Raw genomic sequence first — 26,625 nt, forward strand, 5'->3', positions numbered from 1 at the left:
ATCCGGGACTCCGAACTACCTTCGGTACATCAAAACACATAAACTCATAATATAACCGTCATCGAACTTTAAGCGTGCGGACCCTACGGGTTCGAGAACAATGTAGACATGACCGAGACACGTCTCCGGTCAATAACCAATAGCGGAACCTGGATGCTCATATTGGCTCCCACATATTCTACGAAGATCTTTATCGGTCAAACCGCATAACAACATACGTTGTTCCCTTTGTCATCGGTATGTTACTTGCCCGAGATTCGATCGTCGGTATCTCAATACCTAGTTCAATTTCGTTACCGGCAAGTCTCTTTACTCGTTCCGTAATACATCATCCTGCAACTAACTCATTAGTTACAATGTTTGCAAGGCTTATAGTGATGTGCATTACTGAGTGGGCCCAGAGATACCTCTCCGACAATCGGAGTGACAAATTCTAATCTCGAAATACGCCAACCCAACAAGTACCTTCGGAGAGCCCTGTAGAGCACCTTTATAATCACCCAGTTACGTTGTGACGTTTGGTAGCACACCAAGTGTTCCTCCGGTAAACGGGAGTTGCATAATCTCATAGTCATAGGAACATGTATAAGTCATGAAGAAAGCAATAGCAGAATACTAAATGATCAAGAAGCTAACGGACTGGGTCAAGTCAATCACATCATTCTCCTAATGATGTGATCCCGTTAATCAAATGACAACTCATGTCTATGGCTAGGAAACATAACCATCTTTGATCAACGAGCTAGTCAAATAGAGGCATACTAGTGACACTCTGTTTGTCTATGTATTCACACAAGTATTATGTTTTCGGTTAATACAATTCTAGCATGAATAATAAACATTTATTATGAAATAAGGAAATAAATAATAACTTTATTATTGCCTCTAGGGCATATTTCCTTCAATCCGCTGCCACCAAAACAAGCCTCCACATCATGATCTAGGAGGAGCCACCACCGAAGCACCACCAGCGCCAGGATTCCCGCTGCCTCGCTCCACATAGTTGACACGACCATGGAGAAATGCCATCACCACCGCAACATCGCTCGTCGAAGAGCAGACCATGCAGCCCACCTTCTAGGGCCGCCACCCTGGCATCTAAGATCTCGCAACCCTCGACCCCTGCCATGCCGTCGGACATCACCCACTGGAGAATCGAGTGGCACCCCAAACCCAAGACAAAGAGCAGATAAGGGTATGGAAGTAGCCACCCCCACCCCCCAAAATCCAATCCCCCTTAGATCTGGGCGATGGGCTGCTCTGTCACAGGAGAGGCGCGGACGAACCGTTGTTTCGCAGCTTATTTATTTATTACCGAATCTTACACACATGTTTTTTTCTTGCTCTTCTTTCGCTCAATATTTTTCTCCCATAGGCTGTTGAAATTTAGAGATATTTTTCTTTAAAGTTTTCATTATTGTGTATATATGGATGGACTATGTATCGGAATTCCATTCTTGAAGTTGTACTCCATGTTTTTATAATATATAAGCAATAAACACACAATTGTCCTATATAAAGCCCTTCCTTCCATCGTAAACAACATTAGTTGTCAGATCATTTATATAGATTGCTAAGAATTTGGAAGAAGGCCACATCAAAACCGGGTTCGGATTGCAAAGGGTAGAAAATCGAACGGTTTTAGGAGTTCAGGGGAGGTTTATTTGGCGGGTTTCAGGAGTTTAGAGGAGGTAATTTGTCCTTTTTCAAAGTTCGGGGTTGCAATATGATCTTCTTGGTAAGTTCAGGGGAGTAAAATTCACTTTACCAACCTGTGGTTGGATGGTTAGAGGGACATCGGTATCCCCAGCTCGACAAGGTTAAAGTCCTAATGCTCCCGTTACTTCTGGATTTTTTTCAGGAATTTCGCCGATGCGCTTTCAGTGGGAGGACACGTTCCCGTCGACGACGGGGCGTCTACGGTGAGTTCGTATATCGGCTCGGTCTCGGTCTCTATGGGGCGTCTACGGGGCATTTACGGGGCGTCTACGGTAAATCTCAAGATGATATGTCGGCTCGGTTTCTCGAATGTGCTCATAGTATATATGAGTGTTTTGCGTCTGTACTGTATTTCAAAAGAAATGTTCAAGGGGTAATGTCCACTTTACCCTTTACACATTGCCCGTGTTCATTGCTCGCTCCCTTGTGAACTCTGCTCGTCTTTTCGTTCGAAGGATTTGTCTAATACCCGAAATGCAAACCACGCAAATTGATGCACAACGAACGAACAGAAGTCCTCGACATGGAGACAGCGCGATTGCATGCTTGCGTTGTTACAAATTTACAATGTGTACGTGGATGCCGCATGTTTATTTCTCCTCGATCCCCGCGCCTCCGTCGCGCTGACCTCGTCCCGGCCGTCGAAGTAGTCCTCCCTGACGTTGCCGACGAGCATGAGGCATACGAGCCAGAAGAGCGAGGCGTCAGAGGTTGAGGAACGCGGCGGCGCCGAGCAGCCCGGTCTCGGCCGTCGGGCACGCGTACCCGAGGTCGCGGTGCACGTTCCGGACGTGGGCCTCCGTCGCCGTCGCCCACGTCGTCATGCCTATCCCGGCCACCGTAACGCCGCTAGAAAAAAATGAAAAAAATATCATATTGCCGGTGTAATTACGTTACGACGGTACGACGCGCTGCTTGGTGGATTTGATTCATTACATGGCGAGATGGAAGAAGACGTGGAGCATGGTGTAGTCGAAGAGGGCCTTCCTGGGGATGGACCTGCCGTCGTAGGGGAAGAAGACGGAGACGGCGCCGATCCCGGCGCAGCACGCGGCGACGAGCGCGGAGAGGGCCCCCAGCGCCGCCACCGTCGCGTCCGGCGGGAACCGGCAGACGATCACGTCCGCGCCTCTGATTGGCGTCCCGTACGGCGGCTGCGATCGAAACTCGAAAGCTACATGGATCATTTGCATGCACGCAATCGCGGTGTCGTAGCAATGGGACCTTTGGTGCTAGCTCTGGCTAATTACGTTCTTGAGCTCGGCGACGACGGCGAGGACGAAGGAGAGCACGCCGAGGAACGCGGTGGCCGCGCGGAACCGCGTGCTCTGCCTCAGAGCCATGGCATCGACCGACCGACCGATCGACCAATCGATCAATTTCTTCCTACTAATCGATACACTATCTCGCCACCCTGTGTCAATCGGAGCGCCTGAGGACCAACCCAAACCAGTCTGAGATCGACATAATACATCACCGGCGACGCGGATTCGTGTTTCTTTGACGCCATTGCCATGCATTTGGGTCGCAGACCAGGATCGAACAATCAACAAGGCGCATTTTCGCAGGTATCAAGCGGGTGCAGGGGGCAGTTTTCGCGTGGGAATCCGGAGATGCCCGTGTAAGGATGAATGAAGGGAAGAGCATGTATCAATCAATCGTGAAATCGAGATACCTGTGGGAGGCGTCCAACTGAGCGGGTGAATTGCCGGCAGCGAAGCCGACCAATAAATAGGCGAGGATTGGGATGCGAGGCGGCAGGGAGGGCCAGTGCATACCGTGCAGTCTTGCTTCCGGCAGAAACTCTTGACGATTGTAAAACAAAAAAAAATGTCTTCAGTGCTGTTGATTTTCGACGTTGTAAGATGGCGCACCAGCGTAAGAAAAAGCCACAAAAAAGAAATTTCCGTCGCCGGGACTTGAACCCGGGTCTCTCGGGTGAGAGCCGAGTATCCTAACCACCTAGACTACGACGGATTGTGTTAGAGTGGAGGCGCATAGCTTTATTAGTCCGTACATATTCCTGTCCCGAACGCAGAATATAGTTGATGAGTAAACACAACCAAACAGCACCCAGGACTTCTACTAGCTATATATCGTCCGGTCTATGTGATTTAAGGCTAGTTCTTTCCGGGTACTTTGAGATAAGTTTCTTCACAATGAAGTGCATAAAAAAAGTGTTGATGCTTCTTTGGTGTGCATGTTGCAGGTTGACTTAAGACCACACTTGTCAACCAAATGGTTGTGTAGTAGTCAAAACATATGGTTCATCGCATTGCAGTCTGAATAACAAATAGTTCACCACAACAATAATAATCGAACCAGATAATTCATAGCAACAATAAAAGTTCAAAGCAAATAGTTCATGACAACAATGCGAGTTGACATCAAATAGTTTATGACACTAACACGAGTTGACAACAAATAGTCCATCCAACACTACAGATGCCCAAAGAAAACAATTGGTTCAAAGCAAATAACACATCTAAGTTGCTCGCTAGTTATTCTTCGTCACCTCCCACGTCTTCTAAGCCACTCGAGCCTCACAGCAGCACCATCCCCCTCTAAACAACAGAATACATCACAATATTCCTTTTTCATGAAAAGTTGTGAAGCATAGAAATGCTCATCACCACCAGGCACACCTCCATCTGCAATCACCATGGCAAGTAAAGAATTCCAATCTTAGCCACAACTAACACAAATCAGATCCCACAGTCACAGCCGGATCGGGGCGGCCGGGCTAGGAATTGAGTCGGTGGCGGCGATGGCTGTAGGTTGAGCAGGGCTGTGAGGAGGAGGTGAGCTATGGTTGAGCTCGGGCTGAGGCGCTGCGAGTACAGGGCGGAGGAGCCGTGCAGGAATGGCAAAGGAGCGGCGAGAGGTATGGAGCCACGGTCGGGATGTGGGGGAGCGGCGGCGGCGTTGTGTCTGTGAAGAAACCTAGCGAAGTAGGGGAAATATTAGGTGCTCCCCATGCTCCAATTTCAAAACATCAATTTTAAATATTTCAAAAGTTATGAAAGAAATTGCAAGTTGATATGTCTCCGTCGTATCTATAATTTTTGATTGTTCCATGCCAATATTATACAACTTTCATATACTTTTGGCAAATTTTATACTATTTTTGGGACTAACATATTGATCCAGTGCCCAGTGTCAGTTCCTGTTTGTTGCATGTTTTATGTTTCGCAGAAACCCATATCAAACGGAATCCAAACAAAATAAAAACGGTTGGAGAATATATTTGGAATATTTGGGAAATATGGGAGGAAGAATCAACGCGAGACGGTGCCCGAGGTGGCCACGAGGCAGGGGGGCGCGCCTGCCCCCCTGGGCGCGTGCCCTTGACCCTCGTGGGCCCCTCGTAAGGCGATTGCTGCTCTTCTTTGGCCGCAAGAAAGCAAATTTTCGAAAAAAAATCTTGGCAAAGGTTTCAATCCAATCGGAGTTACAGATCTCCGGATATATAAGAAACGACGAAAGGGCAGAATACCAGAGCGCAGAAACATAGAGAGACAGATAGACATATCCAATCTCGAAGGGGCTCTCGCCCCTCCCATGCCATGGAGGCCAAGGACCAGAGGGGAAACCCTTCTCCCATCTAGGGAGGAGGTCAAAGAAGAAGAAGAAGAAGGGGCCCCCTCTCCCCCTCTCTTCCGGTGGCACCGGAACACCGCCGTGGCCATCATTATCATCACCGCGATCTTCACCAACACCTCCGCCATCTTCACCAACATCTCCATCACCTTCCCCCCTCTATCTACAGCGGTCCACTCTCCCGCAACCCGCTGTACCCCCTACTTGAACATGGTGCTTTATGCTTCATATTATTATCCAATGATGTGTTGCCATCCTAAGATGTCTGAGTAGATTTTCGTTGTCCTATCGGTGGTTCATGAATTGCTATGATTGATTTAATTTTCTTGTGGTTATGTTGTTGTCCTTTGGTGCCCATCATATGAGCGCGCACGTGGATCACACCATAGGGTTAGTTGTATGTTGATAGGACTATGTATTAGAGGGCAAGAGTGACAGAAGCTTCTACCTAGCATAGAAATTGATGCATACGGGATTGAAGGGGGACCAATATATCTTAATGCTATGGTTGGGTTTTACCTTAGTGAACATTAGTAGTTGCGGACGCTTGCTAATAGTTCCAATCATAAGTGCATAGAATTCCAGGTCAGGGATGACATGCTAGCAGTGGCCTCTCCCACATAAAACTTGCTATCGGTCTAGTAAAGTAGTCAATTGCTTAGGGACAATTTCGCAACTCCTACCACCACTTTTCCACACTCGCTATATTTACTTTATTGTGTCTTTATCTAAACAGCCCCTAGCTTTTATTTACGCGCTCTTTATTATCTTGCAAACTTATCCAACATAACCTACAAAGTACTTCTAGTTTTATACTTGTTCTAGGTAAAGCGAACGTTAAGCGTGCGTAGAGTTGTATCGGTGGTCGATAGAACTTGAGGGAATATTTGTTCTACCTTTAGCTCCTCGTTGGGTTCGACACTCTTACTTATCGAAAGAGGCTACAATTGATCCCCTATACTTGTGGGTTATCACAAGTGTTCACAAGGAATGTGACTACAACATCTAAAAGTTTCAAGTCCAAACTTCGAATGCACATTGAGAAAAAAGTGAAATCTAGCATGAACAGTGGTATCAGAGCTTGGGTGTTCCCCTCTCTTTGCTATACTTCTCCTAGATAGATCTTGGATGTTCATAGGATTTTTTTTATTTTCATACTTCGTTCCTCCAACAGTGGTATCAGAGCTAGGTCTATGCGTAGATGTATATGCACGAGTAGAACACAAAGAGTTATGGGCGCTGATGCTCACATTGCTTACCTCTCCTGTCTTATTTGGATTCGGCGGTATTACGGGATGAAGCGGCTCGGACCAACTTTACATGTCCTCGCACATGAGATTGGTTTCACCGACTAACATGCAACTTGTTTTGCATAAGGTGGCTAGCGGGTGTTTGTCTCTCCTACTTTAGTTGAATCTAATTTTACGAAGACGGTCCTTGTAGAAGGTTAAAAGGCGACTTGATTATCACCGTTGTGGCTTTACATAGATATGAACGGTTCTTGCTAGTTGCCCATAGCAACCACGTAAAATTTGCAACAATAAAGTAGATGATGTCTAACTTGTTTTACAGGGCATGTTGTGATGTGGTATGGTCAAAAACGTGATGTGATATATGTTGATGTATGAGACGGTCATGTTTTGTAATAGGTTCACGACTTGCATGTCGATGAGTTCGGCAACCGCCAGGAGCCATAGGGTTGTCTTTAATTTATTAATCGACATGTAATTGCTTTACTTTACCGCTATGCGTTAGCAATAGTTGTAGAAGCAATAGTTGGTGAGACGACCACGTGAAAACACGATGATGGAGATCATGGTGTCATGCCGGTGATGATGGATATCATGCCAGTGCTTTGGAGATGGAGATCAAAGGCACGAGATGATAACGGCCATATCATGTCACATATTGATTGCATGTGATGTTTATCTTTTTATGCATCTTATTTTTCTTAGGACGACGGTAGCATTATAAGATGATCCCTTCACTTAATTTCAAGAAATTATGTTCTCCCTAATTATGCACGTTAAAAAAGTTTGTTGTTTCGAAGCACCTCGTGATGCTCGGGTGTGATAGACTCTACGTTCGCATACAACGGGTGTAAGCCAGTTTTACACATGCAGAATACTTGGGGTTAAACATGACGAGCATAACATGTACAGACATGGCCTCGGAACACAGGAGACCGAAAGGTCGAACATGAGTCATATAATAGATATGATCAACATGGAGATGTTCATCCTTCATGACTACCCCATCTTGCGTGATGATCGGACATGGGTTAGTTGATTTGGATCATGTATCACTTAGACAACTGAGGGATGTTGATTTAAGTGGGAGTTCATTAGTAATTTGATTAACTGAACTAATTATCATGAACTTAGTCTTAATTATCTTTGCAAAATTTGTGTTGTGGACCAATGGCCCGCGCTGTAGTTCCCCTGAATTTTAATGCGTTCCTAGAGAAAGCTAAGTTGAAAGATGATGGAAGCAACTATGCGGACTGGGTCTGTAACTTGAGGATTATCCTCATTGCTACATAGAAGGCTTATGTCCTTGATGCATCGCTAGGTGCCGCACCCCCTCTAGCATCGTCTGTGGATATTGTGAACATCTGGCAGGCACGTTCTGATGACTACTCGATAGTTCAGTACGCCATGCTTCACGGCTTAGAACCGGGGCTCCAAAGTCATTTTGAGCACCATGGAGCATATGAGATGTTCCAGGAGCTGACATTGGTATTTCAAGCTCATGCCCGGGTTGAGAGGTATGACACCTCCGACATGTTCTTTAGCTGCAAGATGGAGGAGGACAGTTCTGTTAGTGAGCATATACTCAGAACGTCTGGGTTTCACAACCGCTTGACTCAGTTGGGAGTTAATCTTCCAGATGACACGGTCATTGACAGATTTCTCCAGTCACTGCCACCAAGATATAAGGGCTTTGTGGTGAACTATAATATGCAAAAGGGATGGAGAAAACGATTCCCGACCTCTTCGCGAAGCTTAAGGCCACTAAGGTAGAAATCAAGAAGAGGCATCAAGTATTGATGGTTAGAAAGACCACTAGTTTCAAGAATGGCAAGGGAAGAAAGGGAACTTCAAAAAGAATGGCAAGACAGTTGCCGCTCCCATGAAGAAACCCAAGGCTAGACCCAAACCGGAGATTGAGTGCTTCTACTGCAAGGGGAATGGTCACTGGGAGCGGAACTGCCCCAAGTACTTGGCAGATAAGAAGGCTGGCAACATCAACAGAGGTATATTTGACATATATGTTATTGATGTGTACGTTACTAGTGCTCGTAATAGCTCCTGGGTATTTGATACTGGTTCAGTTACTAATATTTGTAACTCGAAACAGGAGCTATGGAATAAACCAAGACTGGCTAAGGACGAGGTGACGAAGAGCGTCGAAAATGGTTCCAAGGTTGATGTGATCGCCGTCAAAATGCTACCTCTACATCTACCTTCGGGATTAGTTTTAAACCTAAATGATTGTTATTTGGGATTTTTACATCTGTGCCCCTGGTTCCTTAGCTCTACTCATTCATCCCGGCGCTCTTAACTTTTGCTCAATTTTCCCCACTCCCTTGCCAGAAACCCTCATAACTGGGCACAACGGACATTGCCGTCGGGTCAAAGGCTTGACCGTTAACTCTGACTAGTGGGGCCATGCTGGACTGTGTCATCCATTCAAGCTGACAAGTGGGGCCGCGTTGGGTGGTGTCGCTGTTGGATCGTTGGGCCATGGTTTCGTTGGGCCGTCCCTTGCATTAAACATCTGTGCGCGCCGCCAGGACAGAAGCCTGCTATGCATGCACCCAGCAAACCCTGCCTGCATGCGTCGATCGAGCCTGCATGCGCTGATGCCACGATCCCACGATGCGCCGACCGAGCCTGCATGTGCCGACCGAGCCTGCATGCCCCGATGCTTCCGCCATGATGCACTGACCGAGTAGCTTTCTTGCACGCCAGCCGCCACGGATGCAGCGACGGTCACTGCCACTGGTTCCTCTCTTCTAGCTAGGTGGCTACATATTTGTGGCTTGTGTAAAAAAAGAGCCACTCCCTTGCTTAGTTGTACTCATTCATCCCTACTAACACTAACAAGGGAATCCTACTAACAAGCCGAGCTCTCTAAGAAAATAATCAACAAATATGCAGTCCCAATATGTAGATAGGGCCAACAAGCCCATAGCACGATCACATAGCTCAAGCTAGGAAGAACTTAATAATAGAATAGATAGAAAACTTAATAATAGAATTTAAGAAAAGGGCCAACAAGCGCAAAGCAACTCCAACATAGTTCAATTACAACTTAACATAAAATACACTGAAAAAAGATAGAGGGTTTTTACCCTAGCCGCCGCCTTCTCCACCTCGCTCCTCCTCCGGGCGCCCTTTTCACTGCTCCTCCAGGGCGTTGTCGATGGGGTACGGAAGAGTGTGCATGCGCGTCGCGGTGGGGAAGATGTTGTTGTACTCCGTGAACCTGTTGTGGGTGGTGAAAGCGATGAACTTGGAGCCACACCAAAACACCCGGCCGAGGACGTAGAAGGCTTCGAATGTGTTGGTGAAGTGGGCAAGGAGAGCAACCACCACCCGATTTTGGATGACCTCCTCGACGCGGAACATCGTTGGAGATCCCCTCGGGAGGTGGTGGTAGCCGGACGCGAGGAAGAACTCGGTGAAGTTCCTTGCGGTCCTCAGCCTTGATATCGCACACACGTAGTGTGCGATCAACGTACACGCCGGTAGGGTAGAGCCTCTCCGGCACGGTAGGTGGGAAGCGGTAGGTTGGTCCGGTGTACTGCATGGCTGAGGGATGTGCAGAAGACGGAGAAGCACTACAAAAAAATACACTTCCGTGATGATACGTGTTTGTCATAGTAGGTCGCGGTTTCTGTCATGCATGTACATCCATGATGATTTTATGACAGAATCAAGATAGTCATACCTGTGTTGTCGTAGAAGTGTTCCATGACATTACCAAAACTATATTCACGGAAGTGTCCACTTCCATGACGATATATCGCGTGTCACAGAAGTGCTTTCGTCAAGGGTGACCGGCATGTGGCATCCACCCTAACGGAACGCCGTTAAGCTATCGGGTCCGGTTTTGGATCCGATAACCCGTTAACAGCCCGGACCAATGGGGATTTTCCACGTGTAAAATCATCATTGGTTGGAGGAAACACGTGTCAGCTCCGCGTTGGCACAGGTGTCACTCATCCAATGGGTGAGATGCGCCTATGATATGTTGACACGTGGACCAGCCCAAAAGTGGCCCATAAAGTTTAAATGGGCTAGCCCAACTAAAGGCCCACAAGATTTTGTGAACCATAATGGACCGGCCCAGCTAAAGGCCCACGAGATTTTGCGGACCATAATGGGCTGGCCCAGCTAAAGACCCACAAGATTTTGCGGGCCATAATGGGCCGGCCCAGGTAAAGGCCCATAAGATTTTTGCGGGCCATAATGGGCCGGCCCAGGTGAAGGCCCACAAGATTTTTATAGACCATAATGGGCCGGCCCAGCTAAAGGCCCACGAGATTTCACCGACATTAATGGGCCGGCCCAGCTGTAGGCCCAAAAGATTTTGAGGACCCTAGTAGGCCGGCCCATTAACTGGCTGCCATGTTTTGGGCCAAATGCCGGCCCATATTTGATCCGGTCCATTAATGGCCTGGCATGTTCCGGGCCTAATAATGGCCCATATGAGATCCAGCGCGGTAAAAGCCTACCACGTTCTGGGCCAAATTACGGCCCAGATCAGGTCCGGCCCTTTAAGAGGCTTTGGGCTAAATTATGGCCCATATCAGATTCAGCCCATCAACTGGACGCTATGCTTTTGGGCCCACTTGCTAAAGGCCCATTTAGTAATTCGGTCTGATATTAGTTTCGGCCTGTTAAGGGCCCGTTTAACATTTTGGCCCTATATTAATTTTGGCCTGTTAAAAGCCCGTCATATAGTTGGGCCTAACTACGGCCCGGTTTGCATCCGGCCTGCTCGCAGCCGATAATCTGATTGGGCCAAACAAGGACCGAGACAATTTTGGCCTGTTAAAAGCCCGTGATTTGATTGGCACAATCATGGGACGGGGTCCATTCTGGGCTGCTGTCGGCCCGTGAGCTGTTCGACACGTTTCAGGCCCAACCTACTTCTTAGCCTCCTAAAAGTCCATTGAGTTTTCTTGCGAAAAGAGGGCCGGCGGTTTACTCGGCCTATTAAAGGCCCGAATCTACTAGTGGGCCAGTTTACATTTAGGCCTTTTAACGGACCAAGATGACGGGGCCCATGATGCGGATCATACATCGTGATTGCATGACGGCCCGATTATGTACCGTAATTTTACGGTTTGCCCGGTTTACTGCGAAGACAGGATATATATACAGTAAAAATAACTGCAGCATCGTGAATAAGAAAAAACCTAGACTATACAATAAAGAAATTACAGCATATTACATCCACTGGGCATCAAAGTTTGCCACTATGATAATAAAGCACAAGCAGACAGCAGATTACATACACTGGGCATCAAAGATCGCCACCAGTGCAAATAAACACACCGACAAAATAATATACAAAACCGACAACACTTCAATAGAGTTCAAGAAAGGTTAGCCCTGCTGGGGAGCTGCAGCGCAACCGGCTGAGCAAGCTGATGAGACTACGCTTGTTTAACACTTATATCCTCCTCACTCTGAAAGATAAACAAGCACACAGATGACATGTTTTGCACATAAAAGTATCAGTGCTGACAATTCATCACATTTCTTACTGACGAATAAAATGACACAGTTTAAAATTGCATTAACACAATATGGTATTGGTCAGGTCAAGACATGGCAGGAAATGATATTGTGAAGGAGTTGGCAGCTTCACGACACCACTAGATTATAGATCAAGAACTCATAAGTATCAATGGTTAGTGTGCTGTCAATTTATCCCATTTCAGATTGGCAAATAAAGAGATGGTTTAAATAATAGTAGGATGATATGACATCGTTCATAGTTAAGACATTGCAGAATATGACATTGTGGTGTAGTGGGTAGGTTCACCACACCACTGGATTACAGATCAAGAACAGAAGCATACATGCAGTGCAAAAGAAGATCACTTGCTCTGTATAGTTTAATTTACATGGTATGAAGAAGGAAATTGGTTGTACAACTGAAAACTTAAATTGAGAAGGACAAACTTTTGTTTATGAACTACATAATAAACTTTAAACATGCAATTTGATGCAAACACCAAAAATAAACAACTGTTGCAGTCATGCCTAACCAAATATACACAACAAAGTTTGAAGGCTTGAGAAGGACAAACTTACGTTATTGGTGAAGATAGGCTCTATAAAGCCCTTGTCCATGGTGATGGGGGGGGCAATTCAAGAAGTTTACCACATAATCTTCTTCATAAGCATTGCCTTTATTCTACATTTTGTTAAGAGTAAATATAGATGTGATAATATAAGAAAAAATGGAGAATATTTAAGATAAGATGAAGAGTGATGCTACATAACCAAGTAGCTATAAATGTAAGTACAATGATACAGGCAAAAGGTACAGCCAAGAGCAATGCACAACTACAACTTCTTCAGTACCATCGGTGTTATCCAACCTTATGGTAAGAGTAAATATAGATCTGATGTGTAGAAAATGGGGGGCAAAGGAAAATAAGCTGCAGAGTGATGGTACATGAACAACTACCTGTCAATATAAGTACACTGATAAAGGACAACAAGTACTTACAAGAACAATGCAGAGCTAAAAAATTTCATTGGCATTGGATATATTCTACACTAATGTAACCATTTATACAGATCAGATAATTTGGAGCGAACAATTGATAAGCAAGCTATCATGCATACTGCTATCACATAATGAACTAGGTATGTATGCAAGTACAGTGATACAGGACAACAGGTACTAACAAGAGCAAAGCAGCGGGCAACATATTTGCGATATCCTGTCGTTCTTTTCAAACCGGAATTCTTCTTCGAGTAGATTTCCCGCAAAAAAGATCCGTAAGGCACATGCGGAAAAGTAGAAGTTCAAATTGTCATGTGATTTCATAGACAGTACCTCATCCTGGGAACGAGGCCAGTGCATAACAATGTTTTTCCATTCAATGTCTTCTAAATTTAGCACAGGAGACTTCACCGCTAATTCGTTTATAGACTTGCCATCAAAGTGTGATTTCCTCAGGTAACACCGATACTGCTGCAATGCTTCCTTGAAAGGCACAAGCAAGCTTTGCTCGTCATGACTATCCAGATTGACCCTCGCCCACTTACAACAATGCAATGTAAATCATTGATGTGTTCAATAAGCAGAAAACAGGAAAATAATAACCATGAATAATAGCACTTACACGTAAGTTGGACAGGAAGATATGAAAATGGTGTTTGTCTTCACTATAATCTTCCCATGATGGGAATATATGCACGTAGTCCCTAACAACATTGAAAGCATTGTCTTTTAAACTGGGAATAACTGGAATGGGGTTCTAATCTGCAGGAATTGGCCGTCTCTGCAGTTGGGATAGGTCTTTGATCGGCCGGTGGACTTGCTGTACTTTTTGCTGGAGTGGGATTTTTCTGTGGTACGACTGGTGATATGGCAACTGAAATCGGTATACCTTTTGCTGGAGCGCAGGTCCTGTGTGGTGGGGCTAGTGGTGTGGCCAGTGAAGTATGGGTACAGTCTGCTGGAGTCAGTCCTACGTTTTGTGTCACTAGTTGTACATCCAATATAAGTGGGGTGCTGTCTGATTTCTCCGGCACCACCACGTTTTTCAAGGACTTTGCTGGTGCTCCTTTAGGTTCGGCAATCCCCCTCTTCCTTTTTGATGTCTGATGCACAAGAACAACATTTGAGTGAAAAAACATGGTATGATGACAGATGGAATATGTATTGATAATGGATGGGCATGGCATCTCGACATATATGATGAGTAAACTAAGCAGATGGCGGTGCAACAAAGTAGAAGAAATGCAAGACAACATATGCAAGATACGCGCAATCAATAAAACCTTGCCAAATTAGAATAGGCACCTTGATGGGTGAACAGGACAGACCATCTGCCTTTGACTCCTTGAGGTTAGAATAGTCATTAGGATCATATTCTGAACAAGAATCAATAGGTGGGGAGCGTATGAGTTTCATTGCATCCAGAATGGCACTCAATGCCTTGGTGCCAATTTTGTAAGTCATTGCAGTGTTTAGCTTCAAGAGTGGACTGCTGCTAGTGCGACACAAAGCAGCTACACAGATCATAGTGTAGATATAACGGAAAAACCGTAAGCATCAGAGTAAAATCAGCAAAGTGGAACTTGCTGGAATATATGTGCTAGTATTGCTGGTATGGCTAGAAAGGCTTCGGATACCAGCTCTCTTCAACTGAAGGTGCGGTACTGTTAATATCAGTGTAACTCTCAAAGGCGACACAGCTCCCCGCATTTCCTTGCTATTCTTATAGGATTCAAGTGGGCAGGCCACTACAAATCCTATTCCCATGTTTACAAAATCCTACGAATCGAAGAGGCCCGAAGAGTGCAAAGTGTCCATCACAATCGATCGTTGTCGGTGTCAAAACCGGCGGATCTCGGGTAGGGGGTCCCGAACTGTGCGTCTAAGGCGGATGGTAACAGGAGGCGGGGGACACAATGTTTACCCTGGTTCGGGCCCTCTCGATGGAGGTAATACCCTACTTCCTGCTTGATTGATCTTGATGATATGAGTATTACAAGAGTTGATCTACCACGAGATCGTAGAGGCTAAACCCTAGAAGCTAGCCTATGGTATGATTGTTGTTGTCCTACGGACTAAACCCTCCGGTTTATATAGACACCGGAGGGGGCTAGGGTTACACAGAGTCGGTTACAAGGGAGGAGATCTACATATCCGTATTGCCAAGCTTGCCTTCCACGCCAAGGAAAGTCCCATCCGGACATGGGACGAAGTCTTCAATCTTGTACCTTCATAGTTCAACAGTCCGGCTGTCCGAGGACCCCCTAATCCAGGACTCCCTCAGTAGCCCCTGAACCAGGCTTCAATGATGATGAGTCCGGCGCGCAGATTGTCTTCGGCATTGCAAGGCGGGTTCCTCCTCCAATACTCCATAGAAGATTTTGAACACAAGGATAGTGCCCGGCTCTGCAAAACAAATTCCACATACCACCGTAGAGAGAATAACATTCCCACAAATCTAATCTGCTGATGCATTTTGCAGCATGACATCACACCACGGTCCGGTCATTATTCGGACCGTTTTTCACAACCAGCCACTACACATATCGCGAGGCGGTTTCCTTTGCATGTCTTGTCGAAGCAGAGATCGTGTCCCCTTTTCACGGGATTCTCATCAATACGGGCGTGAGTAACCCAACCGCGCCATCAATTACGGTGCTTGGGGAATAAGTGGTTTTACCAGGCAAGTGGGGAGGCGCAGAATCCCTGCTGCCTTTATAAGGGGATAAGGACTCCCTTTCGCACCCACGCTTTCTACTTCCCGATTCATTCCCCTCCGCCCAAGATCCAGCGCCCAAGCGTTCATCTTCTCTACCCACAAAAGGCCTTCCGAAAATGTCCGGATCCGGAGTAGGAGGCAAGTGGATGGCCTCTACCGTCCGGGAGAAGGATATCAAAAAGCTTCGGGAGGCTAGGTATCTGGCCAAGAAAATCAGCCACCGTCTCCCAACGGCGGGACAGATCGTCCATACTCCGGAACCCCACGAGAGTGTTGTATTCCTCCCTCACTTTGTCCGCGGGCTAGGGTTTCCCCTCCACCCATTCGTTCACGGCATCATGTATTATTATGGGATCGATATCCACGATCTGTCCCCTAATTCCTTCCTCAACATCTCGACATTCATTGTCATGTGCGAGGCTTTTCTCCGCATCTCGCCACACTTCGGCTTATGGCTGAAGATTTTTAATGTTAAGCCCAAGGTAGTGGGCGGCGAGCACGCCGAGTGCGGGGGCGCTATGGTGAGCAAGATGCCCAACGTCACATGGCCAACAGGCACCTTTAACGATTCCGTCAAGGAGTGGCAACAGCAGTGGTTTTACATCACTGAGCCGCGCGGCACGGAATGGACCGCTACTCCCGAGTTTTGATCCGGTGCCCCTCTGCGGCTTACATCCTGGCTCAAGAAGGGCCTGAGCTGGTCTTTGTCCGACGAATTGTCGGCGCTCCAGACGCGCGTTAAAAACATGGGAGACAAGAACATTGAACTTGTCAATGTAGTCCAGGTGATGTTAGTTCGCCGGATCCTACCTTGTCAACACCGGACTTGCAATCTATGGGAATTCGATCCGGCCAAGCACCAGACCCTGCGAGAGCTTTTCAGCTCCTCGCACAAGGACATCTGGAAGGTGCTCTTCAAGTCCAGCAAATCATGGCCGGACTTCGCCGAAGACCGCGGGTACCAACTGTCCCGCCCTGCAAGTTCGGTAAGTCATCATACTTTTTATCCGCATAACCCAAGGGAAGTGCTTAATGTGTTTTCTACAACTCTCCTAGGGCTGGACGAAGAAGGCGGAGCGGATACATTGTCCGACCCCGCTGCCCGAAGAACCGGCCGTCCCACTTCTGACGAAGATGCTGGTCCCGGCGCCTTACAAGGTGCCGAAGAAGACGGCCGAGAAGGAGGCAAAAAAGACCCGGGGTGGCCTTCGTCGCCGCGGCACTTCGGACACAATATCTGAAGGCTCTGATGCCCGTTCCGCCTCCGAAGAGGACGAGGAGGAGGAGGAGGATGAATCCCCAGCGGGGGGAAGAAAGAAGAGGACGGCCTCCGCACACTTGGAGGCCGAGTCGCCTAAAAGGGGAAAAGCTCCTCTTCCGGAGGAGTCCACTGCCGCTGCCGACAGCGGCACGGCGTGGGATCCCAGGGCCCAGCCCCTGGTGAATTCGTGAGTATATTGAATCCAAGTACATTTATGCGTCCAGACTCATCATGGCATAATATTTTAACATGAGCCATATTTTTGTAGTCCGGCGAGGTCCCGTACCAAACAATCCTCATAAGAGGATTCGCTGAGTTCGGATGCTATGGAGAGCGGGACGCCCCCGAAGGCCCCTTCCTCCAAACAGGTGAATAACACCGAGGCTTCGTCCTAGAGGGACCCCGGCCAAGGAGGAGAGGAAAAGACCATGAAGGCAGTGCCTGGAGGTTAAACTTCAGGGGACGAACACATGGGGGAGAGAATTCCCATGGGAGCTGACGGCGGGGGCCATATTGAATTCTGCACCGAGCCGGATGCAATTCCGGAGACCAATACGGCTCCAGAATCAAGCAGGCAGCCTTTCTCAGCTCGAGGGGGCATGCCTGTTCCACCGGCAACCTCGGTCCATCCAGAGGTGTCGGATGCTTTGTTGGTGGCGCTGAAGAGCGCCTCCATCGTCGATGAACACCGTGCCCTTATGGGTGCGGTGATTGAGAAGATTCAGTCTGCTGAGAGTGGACTGAATGAAGCCTGTATCAGCCTTATAAAAGGTTTTGAGGTATGTTTTATGAGGTTTCGAAGAGTGTCATGGTATGGATAGTAGCCCCTGATACACTATTCGGTGAAAGAAAGAACCGAACAGAGGATCAAATTTATGTTCGCAGGAAGACTCACTGGATGACATCTATTTCTCTTCTGTTATAAGAAGGTGTCTGTAGCGGCTGTTGCCTCTCATACTGTGGAGGTCTCCGGACTGAATCAAAGTCTGGAGCGGGCCAAAGGAGAACTTGGCCAGTTGAAAATGCAGTTGGGAGATAAACAAGGTATGCGCAAGTCTTGTTCGCATTTATTGCGAATGAATTTTCAGTATGATGAAATATGTTTCATGATTTGCGCTAGGGATGATGACCGAAATCGAGGCTCTTAAGAAGGCTGTGGCCGAGGCCGAGAAAAAGGCAACCATTGAGCAGGCTCTTCATGAGAAGCACGAGGCCAGGGTTATTAAAGCTGAGCAAGAGCTGCAAGAGGCCGTGAAGAAATGCGAGACCTTGGAGCAGAGTTTAACGGAGAAAGAATCTGAACTCACCAAGGTGCATCAGGCCACGAGCGATGCCCGGGGGGAAACCCAAAGCGCCCTGCAGGGGATCCAAGAGGCGAGGAAGATCGCAACGGGTAAGGCTTTTTCCATGTAAAGCAAGTATTTGAGGAGAAAATTATGTTTCTAATTTTGAATTCGGATTTCTCCAGGGGTATTTGCCGAGCTGCCTCGCAGCATATCCGATGCCGCCCAATTCTACCGAGCCGAAGAAAGGAACACCGCAGATAAGCTCTTCTGGTCGTAGTATTTGGTGCCGAATTATCCGGTGCCTTTTGCCGATCAACTGAAACAGCTGATCGAACTGCATAAGGCGGCGGAACTAGCCATGAAAGATCTGGTTATCCGGCTATGGCCTGCCGAGCCGATTCCAAGCAGCTACTTCGGGCTCGTGAAGCGGCTTGTAAGCACTTGCCCTCGACTTGACATCATCAAGCGGTCGGTCTGTATAGAAGGTGCACGAATGGCCTTCGCCCGCGCAAAGGTGCACTGGGGGAAGATGGATGCCGAAAAGCTGATGACCGAAGGACCGCCAGAGGGGAAGGAGCACCGCAAGCCCGAATTATATTATGAGAGTGCCCTGAAAGGATCCTACCTTGCAGCGAAGCTATGCACCAAGGACATTATATTTCCATCAATGCCAATCATGTTGTCCTTTGTAATGTTTGAACAAGGTCATTTATCTGTCGCCTGTTATATAAAAGTTTACCCTCCTATGCGGCCGTTTCATATGTTAAACCTGAGAGTTGGCCAGTCGTCGGCTTCTGCCCCCATGTAAGAAGTACGGGGGTGTTCGGGATAAACCTGAGCACTCTTTATCCCAGTTTTGGGTCCTTCGAAGGAGGTGCTCAGCACAACGAACCAGGCAATCGGACTATATGGCTTTATCACTCTAACTTAGCCATAGGAGCTTTAGTATGGTAGGCGCAGCCCCTGGTGTTCGGAAGACCGTACTAGGGGCTCTATAAGCACCTGATCGGAGAAAAACCGATCCATCGCACGCTGCATTGGTTATGGCATTATGCGGGAGAAATCCTTAAAGATTTTGTGACCTCTCGAACAGCTGACCAGCTCTCGCCGTATCATGACAGTCAGTTTTCGGCTTTCTCTACTGAGGTGCTCGTCCGGAAGAACCGGGACACAGTCGCAGTAGTTCTCCCAGTGCTACCTTAGCCAATATAGCGGAACGTAAGGTACCAAAACATGGGAGCCGGGCAAACCCAACTATTGACCCAAGACATGATTCGGAGCTGATGCATATAATGCTATAGGTTCGGGGTGCCGAACTTCCATGAAGGTGTTCGGACTTTATTGCCGTGTTATGGGTAAAACGAAGCCCCTGGCATATTTTAAGGCATATCGCTGTGTACGGATGCCACTTGACAAAATGATTTCAATAAGAAATAACAGCGGGTAAACGTTATATAAATCCACATGTTGTATTTGAATAGTACGTCTATGCGTATGGGTACAAGTAATGTGATAAAAAAGGAATATGATTGCGGAACCTGCTGAGACTAGGGGGAAGAGGCTGAATGCGGATCCGTAATATAGCCGGATGGTCACTGCGGGGAATGTCTAAGGATTCCCTTACGCGTTCAAGCTGCCTCCGTGTAGCCCGTCCTGGTCGGCGCAAAGGTGAACCTGCGAAGGAAATGTAAGAAATATTTACATGCCGGAGGGCGGTTGAGCCGCTGAGTTCGGCCTGTCCTGGCCTTCGCCGGAGTGTTTAGTTGAGCTCTGGACGAGCCGAGCTATCCTTTCACGAGGTAGTTCGGAGTCCCTTGATGGTGTCCGGGATCCTGGTCGTCGACTCGAGGTTCGGCTGCGAGGTGCTACTCATTGTTTCTGCTGCTAAGGCAGTGGTGTATTTGTTGGTGCCGAGGGAAGGTTCGGCCTTGCCATTAACCGTGATGACGCCGCGTGGACCGGGCATCTTGAGCTTACGGTAGGCATAATGTGGCACCGCGTTGAATCGAGCGAACGCGGTTCGTCCGAGCAGTGCTTGATAATCACTGCGGAAAGGGATGATTTCGAAGATTAACTCTTCGATACGGTAATTTTCTGGTGATCCGAAGACTACCTCAAGGGCAATGGAGCCTGTACAGCTAACCTCCACACCTGGTATAATGCCTCCGAAAGTGGCTTTAGTGGGTTTGATCGCCGAATGATCGATGCCCATCTTGCGCACTGTGTCCTGGTAAAGCAGATTTAGACTGCTACCTCCATCCATAATGACTCGAGTGAGGTGGAACCCGTCTATTATTGGGTCGAGGACTAGCGCGGCTGGATTGCTCTGATTGGCGTTAACCGGACGATCCGTGCGGTTGAAGGTGACCGGCCCTAGTTTATATTGTGGGACGACTAGTTCCGTTGAGTTGCCATCCCTAAGGGTGCATATCTGGTCCGAGTTGGTAATTTGGGTGGTATTTACCACATTCACCGATTGAATATGCGGGGGAAATTTCTTTTGCCCTCCTGTGTTCGGTGATCTGGGCTCTTCGTCGCTATCGTTGCTTTGAGACCCCCTTCATCTTTGGCGCATGCCCTGCCGGCTTGTTTGAAGACCCAGCATTCTCTATTGGTATAGGTGGCTGGCGTTTCTGGGGTGCCATGAATTTGGCATTGGCGATCGAGTATGCGGTCCAGACTTGATGGACACAGATTTTTATTCTTGGGTGGCCCTTTCCGCTGACCAGACTTTGAGCCCCTGAACCCGGCATTAACTGTCGCATTTTCGGCGTTTTCACCATATTTGCGGCGCTTGTGTTTGTTGCGTCGTGGTTTGCCGTTGCTATCCCTGGCTTCTGATATGCCAGGTTTGCTTGCTGTATTGGTACTACGAGCCAACCAGCTATCTTTGCCTGCGCAAAAGCGGGTCATAAGTGTCGTGAGGGCTGCCATGGATTTTGGCTTCTCTTGGCCGAGGTGCCGGGCGAGCCATTCGTCACGGATATTATGCTTAAATGCCGCTAAGGCCTCTGCATCCGGACAGTCGACTATTTGGTTATTCTTGGTTAGGAACCGGGTCCAGAATTTCCTGGCCGATTCCCCTGGCTGCTGAGTTATATGACTTAAATCGTCAGCGTCCGGCGGTCGCACATAAGTGCCCTAGAAATATTCCAGGAATGCCTCTGCCAGGCTCTCCCAACTTCCGATGGAGTTTGCCGGCAAGCTATTGAGCCAATGCCGAGCCGGTCCTTTGAGTTTTAGCGGGAGATACTTGATGGCATGTAGGTCATCCCCGCGGGCCATGTGAATGTGGAGGAAGAAGTCTTCTATCCATACCGCGGGGTCTGTAGTACCATCATATGATTCAATGTTTACGGGTTTAAACCCTTCTGGGAATTCGTGATCCATTACTACATCAGTGAAGCATAGGGTGTGTGTGGCGCCTCTGTGCCGGGCTATATCAAGACGCAGTTCATACGAGTCTTGTCTGCTGTGTTCGGCTCGGCCGGATTTGCTTTTAGTGTATCCGGCGTGACGATCATCGTCACGTGTTGGTGCGCGCCCCCATGATCCGTAGATCGATCTTGCATGTTTTGACTTGTTTTCCAATACGTCTCGCGGGTCCTGCGTGTTGCCTCGGGCCTTGGTATTTTTGTTTGAGTGGCGGCGGGGTGCGGGCTGGACTTCGGGCGGATATGCCTCTCTGTCTCGGCCACGAGGTGGCCGATCTGCCGCATCGTACGCTGGTGGTGTATGTTTTAATGCTTCCTCCTCGAGTCGAGGTAGCAACCTACGCTTTGGGTAACTCTTGGTTGGGCGCTCGAGTTTGTATTCCTCGGCTGCCAGGACTTCAGTCCATCTATCCGCTAGCAGATCTTGATCAGCTCGAAGCTGTTGTTGCTTTTTCTTCAGGCTATTTGCCGTGGCTATAAGCCAGCGCTTGAAGCGTTCCTGCTCGACGGGATCCTCAGGCACGACAAATTCTTCATCGCCGAGGCTCACTTCGTCTTCGGAGAGAGGCATGTAATTGTCATCCTTTGATTCTCCGTTTGCTGCATGTTCCGGAGGGCTAGCTTGTTCATCCTCCCGCTCGAGGTCTGGCTGGAGGGGATTATCGTCGTCTTCGGCACTATCCGGAGCGTTATTGTCTCTTGTGCCGGTATCGCTGCTTTTGCTATGGCAAGACTTAGAGCGGCGCCGCTGACGTCGGTGCTTGGGTTGCTTCTTGGAGGGATTATCCTTCGTTGTCTTGTCGCCATCCCCTTCTTTGGGGGTGTCCACCATGTATATGTCATACGATGAGGTGGCTGTCCAGCGCCCTATGGGCGGTGGTTCTTGTTCGTCTCCTGCATTGTCGTCCATACCGTCGATGTCTTCGGAGCCGAAGTCGAGCATGTCGGTTAAATCGTCAACAGTGGCTGCTAAGTGGGTGGTGGGTGGGTCGCAAATTTCTTCGTCGTCCGCATCCCATTCTAGCCGGACATAGTTCGACCAAGGGTCTCCTGACAGGGAGAGAGACCTTAATGAATTTAGCACATCGCCAAAAGGCGAGTGCTGAAAGATATCCGCGGAGAACTCCATGATCGACGCCCAATCAGATTCGATGGGCACGGACACAAGCGGCTCGGAGTCCGTAGCCGGGGACGAATCCAACGGTTCAATAACACGGGTCTCGTAGGAGGTGAAGTCAGTATTCGGCGCTATCGCCACTGAGCGTGCGGCCTCCGTGGCGGGGTCCATCCACCCGTCCACAGATGGCGCAACTTGTTTCAGATTGAGGGCCGGAGTAGTTGCAGGTGTGATCTCCCGAACACAGTCCGACGGCAGAGCTACATCATGCTCGTCGAGATTGTACAGCACACCTGACATGGGCTCGAATCCGTCGAAGATCAAGTCTCCGCGGATGTCGGTAGTATAATTCAAGTTTCCAAATCTAACCTGATAGCCAGGGGCGTAGCTATCGATCTGCTCTAGATGGCCAAGCGAGTTAGCCCGTAGTACGAAGCCGCCGAACGCGAAGATCTGTCCGGGGAGGAAAACCTCACCCTGGATTGCATCGTTGCCGATGATCGAAGGAGCCATCAAGCCTTACGGTGACGACACAGTGGAACTCTCAATGAAAGCACCAATGTCGGTGTCAAAACCGGCGGATCTCGGGTAGGGCGTCCCGAACTGTGCGTCTAAGGCGGATGGTAACAGGAGGCGGGGGACACAATGTTTACCCAGGTCCGGGCCCTCTCGATGGAGGTAATACCCTACTTCCTGCTTGATTGATCTTTATGATATGAGTATTACAAGAGTTGATCTACCATGAGATCGTAGAGGCTAAACCCTAGAAGCTAGCCTATGGTAAGATTGTTGTTGTCCTACGGACTAAACCCTGCGGTTTATATAGACACCGTAGGGGGCTAGGGTTACACAGAGTCGGTTACAAGGGAGGAGATCTACATATCCGTATTGCCAAGCTTGCCTTCCACGCCAAGGAAAGTCCCATCCGGACACGGGACGAAGTCTTCAATCTTGTATCTTCATAGTTCAATAGTCCGGCCGAAGGATATAGTCCGGCTGTCCGAGGACCCCCTAATCCAGGACTCCCTCAATCGTATAGACCTCTACACTGCAAATGTCCCTGCTCATCTTCACTACAAGGAACATACTGTACTACTATCATACTCCCTCCGTTCCAAAATATAAGTCTTGGTAGAGATTTCCACTATGGATCACATACAGATGTATCCAGATACATTTTAGAGTGTCGATTCACTCATTTTGCTCCATATGTAGTCCATGGTGGAATCTATACAAAGACTTGTATTTAGGAACGGAGAGAGTACTTACTAAAGAAGAACGGAAGAGGAACATGCTAAAGAAGAGCAAGCAGATTTTGGATAATAAAATGTTCGTTGCGCAGTGCCCACACATGATGAACCACAGCGCATTAAGAAAGCAACTCCCTGCTGTCTCTCTATATGTGGTGCACGTGCTTTTCGAAAGTAAAGTAGGAACATTAGCTGACCAATTAAATGTTATCTGTTTTAGTATTATCAGCATCATATCAGATTCGTACTTGAGCAACAAGTTTGGAATTATTAGTGGCACGTTGTTTAGCTTGATGGATTCAGGAGCAGTGCTAAGCATGTACGATGATGGTACTGAATATAAAGGCATGTCTGCATGCAAGTCGCGTGACTTTTGTCATTTGGGTCAGTCGACCATTTCATGCGGTTGGATGAAGATCCTACGTCTCCTAACCCTTCTTCTTCCTCATCTCTGATTCTTCCCATACAGAACACTACACGGGCCGCCGGCCGAACCACCGGCCCCCACCGCCTGTGTTCCTCCGCCACACCCACCCCCACCCCTGCCCCCACCCGCGTCGAGTTTTCTTCGTTCGGCAAGGCCCCACCACCACCCCCCACAACCACCGTCCCCACCCGAGCCCCTTCGTTCGCACCGGCGAACTCCGGCGAGCTCTGAAAAATCGACTGACCCAATTTTGAAATTTAGTGTACTGTGATTTAACTAGTGTGGAATATAAAAGGGGAAAACCATACGCATTGGGAGTATAGTGTTGAGCGTGCCATGGCGGATCCGAAGGTGCAAACCGGACAAAGGCAACTTCGCAACCAATGTTTGCCTTCAACTAGCAAGTAAGTGATGGACAACAAATCAGAGTAAAGCAGTGGCGATCTATTTTCTTGCTGCAATAAATAAGTTGAGCAGATACGAAAGAGTACCGCCACTGGTGCGGCGCCGTGTATGCATCTGCTGAGAATTTGACGGTGCTGCGGTAGCGATGGCTGTCGGTGGCGTGGAAGCAGATCTAGGAGGGTAGACGGTGGCGGCGGGGCGCGGTGGACGAGACGGTCGTAGGAGCAGCGCCGACAAGGTGGACGACGGCGGGGATGAAGCGAGAGGACGGGATGCAAGGATCCCGGTCCGAAGCCGTGGATGAGAGAGGTTGATCTCTTGTAATGAACGGCGGCGTCGGGGTATCAGCTGCGGCATGGTGGAGGAGGACGACGGTGGATGGGGTGGCGGACGGAGGAGGCTGGGGTGGAGAGGGTGTTTTGGCACCCACGGAGTACGAATGGGGAAATGGAGGTAGAGAGGAAGTGGGGAACCATGTCTTCAGGGCGCGCTTGTCTCAAATGCGAGGAAATTTACAAACTTAGCCCCCGTTTCAAATTTCCTACATCACAGCAATATTAGTCGGTTGGGGATAGGACGGTAATCTCGCATACACCGAATATTTGCCGACGAGAGTTTGTTTTTGGTGCCCACCGTGTATGAATCGGGGAGGGAGTCGATTTCGGCCGAGGACACACTGTGTTTTGGCGCCCACCATGTATGAATCCGGGTGAGAGGCGGTTATGTCACATTTGAGTGAAATTACAAACCTACCCCTATCGAAACCTATAGAAATCGAGCAGATAGGCTTTGCGTGGCAGGGATAGGCAGTAGTAATTTCCATCTCGCAGATTTTGGTTTCGGGCGGTTACTGCGACTTTCCCCGCTTCGTTCAAATTTTGCAGAGTGCACGTTTACCGTGCCAACTCAATTTGAATCCCGTTTGTATTCTATTTTTTTCGGGCGGGATCCATTTTCAATTGGAATAAAATTCTATATACATCATTTTTATATATACTTTCAAAAGCACAACAAAGAATTCTGCTCCTTTATATGTATAGTATGATTTACAAATACAATGATCTCAAAATCATAAGGTTGAATTCAAAAAAATAAAACCAAATTATGTTCTACTAAAATGTATGGATCAGTAATATCTACATATTAAATAACATAGATGCGCGTGAATTCATATGAGTATGCATGTTTGATAGATCAATTTTGGTTCGAGTATGGATTACATGTATCATCATCTCGAATTCAAATATTTGAATCCCTTTTATGTTCACTCCTTTCACGCCCATATCTCTCGCATGCATGCTCCATCATGTAGCTATCACTCTCTGTTCTCCAGCTCACCCGCACGCTCACTTCATGTTTCTCCTATCCTCGCAAACATGGTCTCTCGACGTCTCCCTTGAGAAGTGTCACACTCTCCCTATAATTATACATTAGACGGTTTTCATTATCTCTCACATCTCTATCATTCTCTGGTATCACTAGGTACCTAAGCTTTCTTTTTCACTGCCACACACACAGTCTCCACTTGTCTTTCACTTTGTCTTTCTCTCTATGGGATTCTCTCACACACCCTATATGTCTCTAGATATGACTCATACCACTAAAATTACTCTCTCTCTCTCTCCTGTAGACACAACATTTGTTGCGGTCTC

General features: G+C 48.0%; 1 non-coding gene and 1 pseudogene across 1 annotated transcript; both read right to left on the minus strand.

Annotated features, from left to right (window-relative positions):
* Window positions 1-2,309: 2,309 nt before the first annotated feature.
* Window positions 2,310-3,062, minus strand: LOC123170663 (uncharacterized; annotated as a pseudogene).
* Window positions 3,063-3,623: 561 nt separating this feature from the next.
* TRNAE-CUC (transfer RNA glutamic acid (anticodon CUC)) lies at window positions 3,624-3,696 on the minus strand. Its single transcript has one exon. It is a non-coding gene; the product is annotated as a tRNA-Glu (tRNA).
* Between the last annotated feature and the right edge of the window lie 22,929 nt (window positions 3,697-26,625).

This window comes from Triticum aestivum, chromosome 1D (genome assembly GCF_018294505.1).
Source record: "Triticum aestivum cultivar Chinese Spring chromosome 1D, IWGSC CS RefSeq v2.1, whole genome shotgun sequence".
Lineage (NCBI taxonomy): Eukaryota > Viridiplantae > Streptophyta > Magnoliopsida > Poales > Poaceae > Triticum > Triticum aestivum.